The 14,723-nt window shown below is 41.6% G+C and overlaps 1 protein-coding gene across 1 annotated transcript in view; it reads right to left on the bottom strand.

The window, feature by feature from the left end:
* Positions 1-14,723, bottom strand: part of LOC140203291 (metabotropic glutamate receptor 8-like) — a 407,290-nt gene that overhangs the window by 120,676 nt on the left and 271,891 nt on the right. The window lies entirely within an intron of this gene.

Consider the following 14,723-nt stretch of genomic DNA (forward strand, 5'->3'; position numbering starts at 1 on the left):
TGACCTAGGCTGAAATGAAATTGCTTTGTGGATCCAGAATTGGCTTGCCCACAGAAGGCAAAGAGTGGTTGAGATTGGTCATATTCTGGATGGAGGTTGGTGACCAGTGGTGGTGCTTCAGGGATCTTTTCTGGGACCCCTACTATTTGTGATTTTTATAAATGACCTGGATAAGGAAGTGGAGGGGTGGGTTAGTAAATTTGCTGATGACACAAAGGTTGGGGGTGTTGTGGATAGTGTGGAGGGCTGTCAGAGGTTACAGCGGGACATTAATAGGATGCAAAACTAAGCTGAGAAGTGGCAGATGGAATTCAACCCAGATAAGTACAAGGTGGTTCATTTTGCTAGGTCAAATATGATTGCAGAATATAATATTAATGGTCAGACTCTTGGCAGTGTGGAGGATCAGAGGGATCTTGGGGTTTGAGTCCAGAAGACACTCAAAGCTGCTGCGCAGGTTGACTCTGTGATTAGGAAGGTATACAGTGGCCTTCATCAATAGTGGGATTGAGTTTAGGAGCCGAGAGGTAATGTTGCAGCTTTATAGGACCCTGGTCAGATCCCACTTGCAGACATCCCACCCTGCAAAAGCTCATTTCAGGGAGGTAGCACCATCAATTTGCGGGAGACTCCCTAAACTTCGGGAGAGGTGGGATGTCTGCAATAGAGTAGCTCCTTAGCAGCTAGCCAGCTAGTTTAAATAACGTTAGCTATGCTAATGAACGAATGACACCTGTTAAACTCACCTCAACATGACTTTTACAGTCTTAACCCACAATGGGCAATAGAAAAGTCACTGTTGCAAACAGTGCAGTGAGCAACACTGTCATTATTTTTGACCCCTATTAGGCAGGGGTACACTTTAGTGTAGTCTGGGGTGATGTATGTTTTATATTTTCTGTTTTTGGAACATTCTGCCATGGCGCTCTCTCTTCCTTTCTCTCGCTCGCTTGCTCTCAAAAAACTTGATTTCCGTGATTATTGTATATAATTTGCGGGCGTCAGGAAGCCGCTATTAATTTGCGGGGGACTCCCTGAACTTCCGGGAGAGGTGGGATGTCTGCACTTGGAGTACTGTGCCTCACTACAGGAAGGATGTGGAAGCCATAGAAAGGGTGCAGAGGAGATTTACAAGGATGTTGCCTGGATTGGGGAGAATACCTTATGAGAATAGGTTGAATGAACTCAGCCTTTTCTCCTTGGAGTGACGGAGGATGAGAGGTGACCTGATAGAGGTGCATAAGATGATGAAAGACATTGATCGTTTGGATAGTCAGAGGCTTTTTTCCAGGGCTGAAGTGGCTAGCATGAGAGGGCATAGTTTTAAGGTGCTTGAAAATAGGTACAGAGGAGATGTCAGGGGTAGGTTTTTTACGCAGAGAGTGGTGAGTGCGTGGAATGGGCTGCCAGCGACAGTGGTGGAAGCAAATACGAAAGGGTCTTTTAAGAGACTGCTGGATACGAATATGGAGCTTAGAAAAATAGAGGGCTTTGGGTAACCCTAGGTAATTTCTAAGGTAAGGACATGTTTGGTACAGCTTTGTGGGCCAAAGGGCCTGTGTTGTGCTGTAGGTTCTCTATGTTTCTATGAAATTTTATGAAGTAAGAAACGGGAGTGCAAAGGCATCTGAAACAATTCTAAAACCCAAAAAAAACAATTTATAGCTTGAAACTAATCTACTTTTTTTTCCATAATCATGCTTAAATGTTGTATGTCTGTGTTGTACATTCATTAGCTGCGTCAGGTTGGTTGGAACTTGAATAGATATGAAGTAGTTGTGCATCCCGCTCTGAAACAGGCCCATTAATGGTTTAGTCAATCATGATAATGAAGATTGGCAGGTGCCTGAGGTGAATGGATAAATGAAGTATATTTATAATCTCATGTTAAGAGCTGCAGAAAATATTATATATTAAATTATTTCAACTCAAAGGATTCCTCATCCACTGAGTTAATATAGTCTGAAGAAAACACAAATGCCATTTGTTTCTGACTCCAAGCAATGAATTGGCACAGAAAAAAAGTACTTGTTACTTGATTACTGCTCCTTTTCTGATGTATCTTATCTTAAATTCTTTGCAGGGATATTGTCTGCAAATAGGTCAGTGTACAATATCTATCACCTTGCCTCTGGTGCTCCATTACTATCTAAGTAACTGAAGCACTTTAAAGCGGATGTTTCCACGTTATCAGAAAAGAAAATCACAGAAACAGAATCAATACACCATGGCCAAGAACCTTGTCCCAATGGTGGCTCCAATGGTTTAATGATACTGCCTTTGGGAATAAGAACCAATGAAGAAATAGTAGTCTTGGCAGGTCTGAACAATGAGATAAATTATGCCATTATCATACACCAGCTCTATGAAGCAAGACAAACATAGCCAGTTGAATCAGTTTTATCTATTAACTTGTGTAAGGATAGTTCACTTAAATTGAAAGATTTAATGATGAGCCAAAAAAAATTCTAGTTCATGAGTATTCTACAAGTCTAACCAAAGTAATTCTCCAAAGACACCCTATAGATATCAATGGACATTTAATTCATCATTGTTTGTATTAGTGTTTCCCATTATGCTATTATTCTTCATGATGTAAATTATAATTGTTTTGTTCATTCACCAAGACAGCTACATCTACGTACCTGAATACTAGCACCCATTTATTAACTTCCAGTTCTTGACATATAAAGAGCCATAAAAATAAGCTACATCAAACTAGAATTAAATGCTGAATAACTCAACCATTTCACCGCATATAAGATTCTATTTTCTGATAAACTTCAATTGATTCCATCAGTTCTCTTGTGGAAACTGAAATATCCAACTAATTTGTACTTCACAGATTTTGAGAGCTTTGTCATTAAAAAGCAAAGGAACATGCCAGGATTAGCACCAACTTCAATGTAGTCTTCACTCTATTGTTGAAATTGTCACATGTATTCACTACTGTTGGAAGCAAGTTTTCCCTCTTTCAAACATCCTTCAAAACCAGTAAATACCAAAGCTGATATCTAAGCCCTGGATATGGATAAACAGCAATAATTTATTAAAGGGCACTAAACTACATTTCAGATGAAGAGTAATACAAGAAGGAAAAAAATCTCATTGGAAATATTGCAGAATGGGTTTAGGTCATGAGGTCAGGCATTCATATCACCATAAAAACACAGGTCTCCCAGGGTTCTGGTTATACCATCATTTCAGTTTAGGGTTTTACCCACTCTATTACTTGTTGGGATGTGTTACAGAGGCACACTGTCACTGAGCTGTTGTCTTACAAATCCAGAGGCCCACATTCAAGTCTGACCTCTGGTCCTGCCTCACTGGAGTTTACAAAATTCTCTCTATGATCAAGTGGGTTTCCTCAGCTCCTCTCTTTGGCCAAAGACATGCAGATTAGTAGGTTGAGTGGTCCCTGTATAATGATCCTACTGTGTAGGTGGGTGGTGGTAGAATCAGGATGCGGTGAGAATAAGTAGATGCTTGATGGTCAGTGCAAGCTCAGTGGGCTAAAGAGCCTGTTGCTGAGCGAATCTGAGTCCTAGTAAGTGAAATATTAACTTAGTGAACACTGTCCATCTCGAAAGCCTTGTATCAAATTTAACTTGGTTTTGGAAAACTATCTCTTTAATTTGCTCTACTACACTAGTGAACCCAGTGATATCTTTGACTGTGTTTCTGAAACAAGCACCTGACAGCCCTGTCCATCGGAGGCAAAGCCCTCCCCACCATTGAGCACATCCACAAGGAGCACTGCTGTAGGAAAGATGCATCCATCATTTAGGACCTGCACCATCCAGGCCAGGCTCTCTTCTCACTGCTGCTATCATGAAGGAGATAGGGTCCCACACTACTGGGTTCAAGAACAGTTATTACCCTTCAACCTTCATGCTCCTGAGAGTGTAAATAATTCCATTCACTTCAACACTGAACTGATTCCCTCCCCAAGGACTCACTTTCAAAGACTCTACAACTCATGCTCTCAGTATTATTTAATCACTTGCTTATTTATTATTATTATTACTACCATGTTTGTGTGTAGTTTTTCATTGATTCTATTGGATTTCTTTATCCTCCTGTGAATGCCTGCAAGAAAATGCATCTCAGTAGCATATGGTGACGTATCAGAATTAGATTTAATATCACCAGCATACGTCGTGAAACTTGTTAACATTACAGCAGCAGTACGATGAAATGCATGATAAATATAGAGGGAAAAGCTGAGTTACAGTGCGTGTGTGTATGTGTATATTAAATAGTTAAGTTTAGAAAAGTGGTACAAACAAAGCAAATAAGGTAATGAGTTCGTGTTCATGGGTTCAACGTTCATTTAGAAATCGGATGGCAGAGGGGAAGAAAATGATTTCTGAAAAGGTATATGTATATATGTACGTGTACTTAGATTTTCAGAAGGTGTTTGATAAGATGCCACACATGAGGCTGTTTAACGAGGTAAAATCCCATGGCGTTACAGGAAGGATACTGGCAAGGGTAGAGGAATGGCTGACAGGCAGGAAGCAGCCAGTGGGAATAAAAGGGGCCTTTTCTGATTGGCTGCCAGTGACTAGTGGTGTTCCTCAGGGGTCAGTCTTGGGACCACAACTTTTCACATTGTTTGTCAATGATTCTGATAATGGAATTGATGGCTTTGTAGCAAAATTTGTAGATGATACGAAGATAGGTGGAGGGTTGGTAGTGCTGAGGAAGCAATGCGATTACAGCAGGACTAAAACAAATTGGAAGAATGGGCAAAGAAAGTGGCAGATGGACTACAGTGTTGAGAAATATACGATAATGCATTCATGTAAAAGGAACAATAGTGCGGACTATTATCTAAATGGGGAGAAGGTTCAAACATCAAAGGTGCAGAGGGACAGGAGTCCCCAGAAGGTTAGTTTACAGGTTGAGTGTATGGTAAAGAAGGCAAATGCAATGTTGACATTTATTTCAAGGGGAATAGGATATAAAAGCAAGGAGATAATGCTGAGCCTTCATGAGACACCAGTCAGGCTTCCCTTGGAGAATTGTCAACAGTTTTGGGCCCCGTATCTCAGAAAGGATGTGTTGTCATTGAGGAGAGTCCGGAGGAGGTTGATTCAATGATAATTCTGGGAATGAAGGGGTATGAGGAGCATTTAGCAGCTTTGGGCCTGTACTCACTGGAATTTAGAAGAATGCAGGAAGGATCTCATTGAAACCTACCAAATGTTGAAAGGACTAGATAGGGTGGATGTGATGAGGATGTTTCCGATGGTGAGGGTATCCAGAACTAGAGGGCACAGCCTCAGAATTAAAGGGCAACTCCTTAGAACAGAGGTAAGGAGGATTTTTTTTTAAAATCAGAGAGTAAAATAGCCAGAGTGGAATTCTCTGCAGTGGAGGCCAAGTCCATGGGTATATTTAAAGCAGAGATTGATAGTTTCCTGATTTATCAGGGCACCTAAGGAAATGGCGAGAAGACAGGGGTATGGGGTTGAGCTGGATCTGGGATCAGCCATGGTGGAATGGCAGAGAAGACTCGATGGGCTAAGTGGCCTAATTCAGCTCCTATGTCTTAGGGTCTTATTTACTTTAAACTTTGAAAGGTTCACCCCGTTACAGTTCCAGACCATTCAAGAGCCAGTTTAACCTAATGCACTTCTACTACAACTACGTTTTTATCACCATTGAAGATACCTCTGTGAGCTATACCAAAATACATTTGTTAATATTATTAAAATCAGTCTGGGGTGTATTCCCTCTTCATCACATGTGATCCTTAGTCTATCACACATTGCCTGTCAAAATCTGCATTGCACTTCTTTTAAAAGCTCAGCAGTTGTTCAAATATTCAGGGAGTCATCAAAGTCATACAAGAATAATGCTAACAACCTTCTTAATTAGCACTAACAATTACACTAAAAACGGTAACCAAAGACAAAAATATACAGACTGAGCAGCTAGTAAACTCAACAAATTCTTTCATTGTTTATTTAAAAGCGATTAGTTGAATTCCACTTAAAATTACATTTTCACATCAGCTAGGGAATAATCCATTATGTTGTTTTAATTATGTATTCCCTTTATAGTGCTGTTCAATAATAACATGTCATGGAGAGAGAGCATGAAAGAGCTGGGGAGGGGAGGTGGAGTCAGGAGGGGTCAACTCTGTTGCTTTGATCAACATTATTGAGGTTGGATTGGACAGGAATTCAGTAAAGTGGGGAGGTCAAAATGATTAGAAGGAAGATCTAATAGATCACACTGGGAAAGCAGAGGACTCTGATGGAGATCAGAGCCATAGCAGGGGATAGAAGGGGAGGGTGAGAGAGAGACCATTTGGTGGGATAATGGATACTGAGGAACTCTGTCAGAGAGGCCCTCCATTGGTTAGGGTCAACCATGGACTTTGCATGTCTGCTGGCTACTTGATATGGAAGCCAGAGCAGTATGATATGGAGAGCAAGTTGTTGCCCATGTGGCAGACTCTCCTCTCCAAGCAGGAACAGAGACAGATACAGTTTGGAGTTGCCAGTCAACGTACATTTGAACGTAACTTACTGTACTTACTATTTCATTATTTGAGCTTACTTATTAATTTATTATCTGAACTTATTATTTGAACTAACTTACTTTGAACATTGAATATAAGGATTCCAGCTCTGGAGTTTTCCTCAGGGTTTACTCCCAAAGCCTTCCGAATGAATGGATATATCTACAAGGCAGCGGAGGATCGAGATCAGAGTTTTCCTTCTCCTAGATGAGCTGCCAACCATGGCAAATGAGCTCCATCTACCTGAAGTGACTGGTTTTAAGGCACCTTCTCCTTTCACTAGAAACAGTTATGCCAGGCCTAGAACCTAAGCCACACATGAAGGCTGGGAGTGTGACTTTGTTATCAGAGACTATTTGAGACACATGCCATTGGGAACATTTAATAGGTGGTGGGAAATTACCTCCACTACCAACCCCTGGATATAACAACTTTGGTTATGTCACAAGTGGTGGACTTTGTGCAGTTCTGGTCACACCAGTACAGGAGGAATATTAAGGTTTTGGACTGTGTATTATCAGGCTCAAAGTTCAAAGTAAATTTAGTACCAGAATACATACATGCCACCATATACAACTCTGAGATTTGTTTTCTTCTGGATGTACACAGTAAATCCAAGAAACACAATAGAATCAATGAAAGACCGCACCCTACAGGATGGACAAACAACCACTGTGCAAAATACAACAAACTGTGCAAATACAAAGGAGAAAAATAGTAATAATAATAAATATAATAAGCAATTAATATCAAGAACATTAGATGAGGTGTCCTTGAAAGTAAGTCCATAGGATGTGGGAATAGTTCAGTGATGGGGCGAGTGAAGTCATTCCCTTTAGTACAAAGGCCTGCTGGTTGAGGGGCAATAACTGTTCCTGAACTTGGTGGTGTGGGTCTTGAGGTTCCTGTATGTTCTTCCTGATAGCAGCAGTGAGAAGAGAGCATAGCCCGGCTGGTAGGGGTCCTTGATGATGGACGCTGCTTTTCTGCAATAGCACTCCGTGTAGGTGTGCTCAGTGGTAGGGAGGGACTTACCTGTGATGAACTGGACCACATCTACTACTTCTTGAAAGATTTTCTGTTCAAGGGCAATGGAGTTTCCATTCCAGTCTGTGAGGCAACCAGTCAATATATGCTCCACCATACTTCTGTTGAAGTTTGTCAAAGTTCTAGATGTCATGCCAAATGTTTGCAAACTTCTAAGGATGCAGAGGTGCTGCCTTGCTTACTTTGTAATTGCAATTGCATGCTGGTCCCAGGACAGATCCTCTGAAATGATGGCACTGAGGAATTTAAAGTTGCTGACCCTCCATCTCTGATCTGCCAGTGAGGACTGGCTCATGGGCCTTCAGTTTACTCCTCCTGAAGCTAATAATCAGCTCCAGTTAATCTCACTCTTGCTGACATTGAGTGAGAGGTTGCTGTTGTGACACCACTCACAAGATTTTCAATATCCCTCCTGCATGCTGACTCATCACCACCTTTGCTTCGGCCAGTGACGGTGGTGTGGTTAGCAAACCTGAATATGGCACTGGAGTTACGTCACATAGTCAAAGTATAAAGTGAGTAGAGCGGGAGGCTCAGTATACAGTCTGTGGTGCACCTGTGCAGGAGATGTTGTTGCCAATACGAGCTGACTGGGGTCTGGAAGTGAGGAAATCAAGGACCCAATTGCACAAGGAGGTGTTGAGACCTAAGCCGGAGCTTATTGCTTAGTTTTTAGGGAATGATATTATTGAATGCAGAGCTGTAGTTGATAATGAGCATCCTATGCATCTTAGCTGTCCAGATGATCCTGGGTTGAGTGAAGACCAATGAAATGGCACCTGCTGTGGACCGTGTTGTGCTATTGGGCAAATTTGAGCAGATTCAAGTCGCTTCTCAGGCAGGAGTTAATATGTTTCATCACCAGCCTCTCAAAGCACTTCATCACAGTGGATGTAAGTGCACATGGGTGATAGTCAATGAGGCAGCTTACCATGTAGTTCTTAGTCACCAGAATAATTGGAGCCTACTTGAAGCATGTGTGTCCCTCAGAGTGCTGAAGTGAGGGTTTAAAGATGTCAGTGAACACACCAGCAAGTGGATCAGCACAGGTATTTGGTATATGACCAGGTACCCAATCTGCGCTGGATGCTTTCTGTGCACTCATGCTCCTAAAGGATGCTTTCATGTCAGCCTCGGAGAGTGAAATCACAGGGTGCCCGGGGGCTGTGGGAGTTTTTGAAGGTTACTCCATGTTTTGATGCTGAAAGCGAGCATAGAAGGCATTGAGTTCATCAGGGAGCAAAGCCTCGTTGTCACCTGCTTTCCTTTTGTAAGAGGTGATAGTGTTCAAGCCTTTCTATGGCTGTCGAGCATCCTTCAGTGATTCAACTTTGGTCCAGAATTGTCACTTTACACATGAGATGGCTTTCTAGAGATCATACCTGGATCTCTTGTATCTTTCTTGGTTGCCAGACTGAATGCCACTGATCTGGCCTTCAGCAGTTGCAGACCTCATGGTTCATCCAGGAATCCTGATAGGAGAGGGCTCTGAAAAATGTTCACATACTCGTCTATGACTGTTTTTATAAAGTCCATGACAACTGTGGTGTATTCATTCAGATCCTCTGAGTCCTTACACACAGTCTAGTACACCTACTCAAAGCAGTCCTGGAGTAGCTCCTCTGTCTCCCGTGGCCACTTCTTTGTGGTCCCTGTATCTGAAGCCTTGCTCTTTAGCCTCTGCCTGTATGCGGGTAATAGGAGGGCAGCCAAGTGATTAGATTTCCCAAAATGAAGTCCAGGCATGGAAATGTATGCATTCTTTATCATAGTACAGCAGTGGTCATGTGTGCTGGGACCTCTGGTGCTGCAGATCACATGCTGATGATAACTTGGAAGATATTTCTTCAAACAGGCCATATTGAAGTCCCCAACTATGATTTGAAATGTGTCGAGGTGGGCTGTTTCTTGCTCTGTGATGGCAGCATTCCATATCTTGAGTGTCTGGTTAATATCGGCTTTTGGCAGTACGTAACTGCAATCGGGATCATGAAGGAGAACTCTCTTGGCAAGTAAACTGGTCAGCACTTAAATGTTAAATGTTCTAGGTCAGGGGAACAAGAGTATGATAAAACCACCATGTCCAAGCACCACAAAGAGTTTATCATGAAACACAGAAACCCCCTCCCCAGCCATCTTTTGCCTTCCCCATATCAGTAGTTCGGTCTCATTTGTGTATTGAGCAGCCTCCAGGTCTTACCAATGCATGCAGCATGTCTGGAGCGAGCCATGTCTTTGTGAAACACAAGATGCAGCAATTCCTCATTTCCCTCTAATATGACAATCTTGCCCTTAGGTCCTCAGTCTTATTCTCCAGTGACTGTACATTTGCAAAAAAGGTGCTGGGTAAAGCAACCTTCAATGCTTGGCACTTCAGTCTGGCTTGGAGACCCCCTCCTCCCTGGAAACTGTGGGACAGCATAAATTTAAAATGGAGATCAATTCTGTGGCATACAGCCTCCCTAAAGTAATGAATAAAGCAGGAAGCTGGTTGGTTGTTTGTGTGTTAAATCTAGAACGAGGCTGCTATGAGGTAGGTGGAAATGAAGTTTCTAACATCCCAAATCTGCCTGTTTCTGTGTATTAAAATTCTCCTCAGTGATCCATGGACCAAAGGTTTAAAATTCAGCCTTTGCATTTGTCAAGAGGAGCAATTGTTGCCACTAAATGAATGAATTGGGAACTGTTCATCACGGAAGCACCAGTCGAATAATATCCATGGATGCTACTGTTTGCAACAGGAGGCCGTCTAGGACCACAGCACGTCAGAGTCCACAAACATTTGTTATCCTGTTCGGGACCAGCCACATAATGCATCACTTGCAAGACAGTTAAATACTTACAAACTATGCTTTGGATCACAACACAGAAGGCATCTGCTTCATCAATAATCCTCTGCCATGTATACCGTTAAGAGCCAGGGCCAACTCTGCCAATGATTCTCCATCCATAAAGGTCACTGCAGTACCAAAATAGCTCGCAGCACAAACCTCTCTGTGCATACTAATAAAACCAACACGAAGCCCAAACATAAAGCAGATAATACTGCGGAAAAATGTGTTCTAAAGAATATTGGAGACTTAAGTGCAGGCAAGGTAGATTTACAATTAATTCACTGTGATTGCTCCGGGCTAAGCACACTAATTGTGGGAAGATCACTCATAGAGAATTTTCCCTCCATTCCATACACATATTTAGCAAGTGAGTACAAGCTGCAAGTGCTGTGGGGATTTCTGGTACAAATGATGCTCTAAATTTGGCTCATTTTGAATGATTACTTCGAGGTTTTTACTCCCATCTCATTTGCACATTACCAAACCATTGCACATTCTACGAACCAACATGGTCAGGCCCAAAATTTCTTCCAACCTCAACCGCCAGCTACATCTCCACTGATATTACTCTCACCTGGAGCAGGTACCCCAGTGAGAACTTTCGTAAAGAAACCAGCTCTAAACTGATCAGCTCGGTTCCTCACTGATCACTAATTCCCTTAGAATTGTTTGAATATTCTGATCAGTTCCAGTCGTCTCATTATTGGAAGGATGTGGAAGGTTTAGAGTGGGTGCAGTGGATATTTATCAGGATGCTGCCCGGATCAGAGAGCATATCTTATGAGGACAGGTTTAGCAAGCGAAGGCTTTTCTCTTTGGAGCTAAGGAGGATGAGAGGTGACCTGATAGAGGTGTCCAAGATGATAAGAGGCAAAGATTAAGTGGATAGCCAGAGACCCTTCCCAGGGCAGGCACAATATTAAGGTGATTAGAGGAAAGTATGGGGGGATGGCAGAGATAAGTTTTTTACACATAGACTGGGAGGTGCATGGAATGCACTGTCAGGGACAGATATATCAGGAACACTAAGATAGGTCTAAGATAGGCACATGTATGATAGAGAACTGGAAGGCTACAGGGGAAGGCCCGGGAGCGGGTATTCTGCTGTTACATTTTATGTCTGCCAACAATTTCTGCTCCAAGGCTGAAATGGCCGTGAAAGCCGTCGAAGGGCTTAACTGCATCTTCATTAGCATGCTTGGACTGTAAAAGAAGTTACACCTTAAAAAAAACAAAATTAAAAATTGAAAGAATGAGAAAGCATTTGAACCCATTAAAACTGAAGCCAAGGGAACATATGGAATTTTAGGCCATAGTGCTGGATTCCATGAAGAAATAACACTGGCTTGCAAGCAGGAAATTTCCAGTGAGCAGCAGGGCGAACACTCTGTCCCCAACATCTAAGCAGCCTTGTATAGTAGTCTTGAATATCTGCCCAACTGTGGAACTAAAAACTAGGGAAAATTGTGGATCAAAGGGTTTTTTTTAATGCATATTGAAGTATTACTTTAGAGTGGTAATTTAGTAAACTCTGACTGATTCAGGCCAATCTCAAGAAAAGTTTTAAATCACATTGTCATTCTACCGGCTGAGTGACACAATTTTAAATGGCTGAAAATGATTATAAAATACAAAGAACAATTTTCCAGTTAGATTTGGTTACAGTAATCTAATACTTAGTAAATTTTGAAAATGTTATTTCAGAACCAATTCAACACATGAAATTTGTACCCCAAAGAAGCAGTTTAACTTTAGAAATGACTCACAGTACTAGTATGGTGCATAATTCAAAGATATTCTCAATGGTAGTTCTTTCATCAGAGGCTCAACCAGTTCTATACATCTAGTGTGTTACAAAAGCAATACAGAAATTTGTAGACATTTGCAGATTTATGCCAAAGGCAATTTGCATTTTTCCTTTCTTTTGTGCCTGTTATGTGCATGTCAGCTGAAAGGAGCTAATCAAAATCCAATAAGTGGAACCTACAGGTGACATATCCTCTTATAACAGTCTATATCAGAAACAAACTTTGCAGATTCTTTATACCCAAGGTTACAGCAAGCAAGTAGTATGACTGCTGGGACATTTAGTTACCTATATTACAATTAGCTTAATCAACTTGCTGGGTGGTTTTAAGTAATCCACAGTGTACAGTCATACAGTAGCAGGTTATTTATCTCTCGAATGCCTCTAAACAACTTACAGTTGCTTCACGTGAAGAAATTAAGACCCCAGGTGCCTGAAGAAATTTTGTTAGCTGGAAGATTTGCAGGTTAGAGAACAAGAATGCTGATTTCCCAAAGCTATTTTTAAAGAAAGATTGAGAACAATGAGCTACTTAGCCATTGATGCAGCTATTAAAGAAAGGATTTCGTGGGTATGGGAAGTGAGATTTGGTATTATATTTTAAATTAAATTTTGAAGCCTAGACTTCAAACTGAGACCTAGAGCTTCTTCCCTTGAGTCAACGTGTGGAATGGGATGGTTTAAGATCAGAAAATCAGAACTTTGAGAATCAGTTAAGAAATTTCTGGATACAAATGACAAGGGGGTTTGATTTACTGAATAGAAGTAACTCTTCACATGGGAAGCTATCCTGATTATGCGAAGGAGAAGTGTGCAAACTGGCTGACAATGTGTCTTTTCCTCCCAGTTCCCTAGAGCTTTGAAATGAATAGGAGGAAGCAAAACCTGCACCGGCAAAGTCTATTTTAAAGTGCTTAAGGCCAACAGAATTTTCTTCAGGGACAGCACTGAGTTCCTTTACTGGTAAAAAGTGTTTTCCAAGAATAAGCAATTGAGATAAATGCAATGTGTCAACCCTTCTGCACTGGCTCGAGTAAACACTGTTGTCCCAAGTTACGGTTACAATGCATTAATCTTAATTTGGTAGCTTTCTACAACTTCTGATTTTCTTCATCTTGTAGTCTTAGCCACTATAAAGCAAGATTCCAGCAGTGAATTCTGATTATCTGTAAATTACAACAAATGGAAGCAGCAAAAGAACCTTGAATGTGTCCCCATCATTGGCACATTAGTCCACCTTTTAATTGGTGTCTTACTTAGGAGAGTAACAGATAGTGAGGGAGACCAATAGAGGGGGAAATAGGATCCTCTACTATAAGTGAGGCTCATGCAAAATAATTTTTCCTATCAACCTGGCTCACATCCCTCTTTCAATACAAAACATGCAATCCAGAATTGCCTTTCTCCTACTGGTCTCAGCCACAAGCTGCTCTATATGTCATCTCATAGGCATTCTACAATTCCCTCTCTTGAGACCCAGCACCAACCTGATGTTACCAATCTACCTGCATATTGAAATCCCCCATGATTGCCATAACATTCCCTTTTACATTCTTTTACTATCTCCCATTGTAATTTATATCCCACATCCTGGCTACTGTTCAGAGGCCTGCATACAACTCCCATGAGTTTGTTTTATTAACCTTGCAATTTCTTAACTCAACCCACAAGAACACAGATCTTCTGATTCTAGATCACCTCTTCCTAAAGATTTGATTTCAGTTTTACTAGAGGAGCCATCCTACCTCCTCCACCTACCTGCCTGTCCTTTTGTTGCAATGTGTATCCTTGGCAGAGAAGGGACAGAGGAGTCTAAAATGTGCTTCTGATCCCCTGTCATTCCTAGCAAAGCTTTTTTGTTGAATGGCTCAGGAACCTCACATAGTTAGGTATGATCGGACAAGATTCATGACTGCTGGGACATTTAGTAGGAATGGAATGAAGTGGAGGATAAATGCATGGCTGAGGGATTGGAGCAGCGGGCAGGGATACAGGTTTCTGGATCATTGGGACCTCTTTTGGCGCAGGTGTGACCTGTACAAAAAGGACGGGTTGCACTTGAACCCTAGGGGGACCAATATCCTGGCAGGGAGATTTGCGAAGGCTACTGGGGAGACTTTAAACTAGAATGGTTGGGGGGTGGGAATCAAATTGAAGAGACTAGGAGAGATAGGGTAAATTCACAAATAGAGAAAGATGTAGGGGAGGAAGAAGAAAAAGATAACAAAGTTTTTTTCACCATTAGGGATAAACAGAGAGTAAGAGGTGGAGAGTTTCTTAAATGCATCTATTTTAATGTTAGGAGCATTGTAAGAAAGGTGGATGAGCTTAGAGCACGGATTGATACCTGGAAATATGATGTTGTAGCTATTAGTGAAACATGGTTGCAGCAGGGGTGTGATTGGCAACTAAATATTCCAGGATTTCATTGCTTCAGGTGTGATAGAATTGGAGGGGCAAGAGGGGGAGGTGTTGCATTGCTTGTCAGAGAAAATATTAC

Source organism: Mobula birostris, chromosome 9 (assembly GCF_030028105.1).
Source record: "Mobula birostris isolate sMobBir1 chromosome 9, sMobBir1.hap1, whole genome shotgun sequence".
In the NCBI taxonomy this organism is placed as follows: domain Eukaryota; kingdom Metazoa; phylum Chordata; class Chondrichthyes; order Myliobatiformes; family Myliobatidae; genus Mobula; species Mobula birostris.